This window comes from Cherax quadricarinatus, chromosome 41 (assembly GCF_038502225.1).
Source record: "Cherax quadricarinatus isolate ZL_2023a chromosome 41, ASM3850222v1, whole genome shotgun sequence".
Taxonomy (NCBI): Eukaryota; Metazoa; Arthropoda; class Malacostraca; order Decapoda; family Parastacidae; genus Cherax; species Cherax quadricarinatus.
In genome coordinates, this window is record NC_091332.1 from 76,644 (window position 1) to 77,396 (window position 753).

Consider the following 753-nt stretch of genomic DNA (forward strand, 5'->3'; position numbering starts at 1 on the left):
GTGTGGCTTGTGTTGAAACGAACATGATGGGTCAATAATAATATGCTTGCAATTGAGCTGGCCTTTTGCTGTCGACGTGCCGGTTGTGTTGAAACGAACACGATGGGTCCATTCCGATAGGCCTCATTCTCTCGACGTGCGGTTTGCGTTGAAATGAACAAAATGGGTCCATAATAATATGCTTGCATTTGAGTTGGTCTTATGCTCTGGAAGTGCCATTAGTTTTGAAATGAACACAATATGTACATAATAATATGCTGGGTCCGTAATAATATGCTGGCATTTGGTCTGGCCTTTTACTCTCGATGTGCCGTTTGTGTTGACACAAACACAATTGGTCCATAATAATATACCCTCATTTGAGCCGGCCTCATACTCTCCACCTGACGTTTCTGGATGAATGGTTCAGAGAACCGACACGTTGTTAAATTAGACACATGTGCAACTCTTGGGTATCTTTACTGAAGAAACGTTTCGCCACACAGTGGCTTCATCAGTCCATACAAAGGAGAAACTTGAAGAACAGGATGAGAATGAGGTAATCAGTCCCTCAACCTTGAGTCGATGTGGTCAGTCCATCAATCTTGAATAGAATACGGCATATGAGTGGAGAGGCAGCTTATAAACCGTAGGCAGGAGAGGTGCAGCAGTCGTAGGTGTTGTCACATTTGTCCAATGTGGAAGTAGGTCGTGCCCAAGGGAATTCTTCGCTTGCCTAACCCTTGGGCACGACCTACTTCCACATTGGACAAA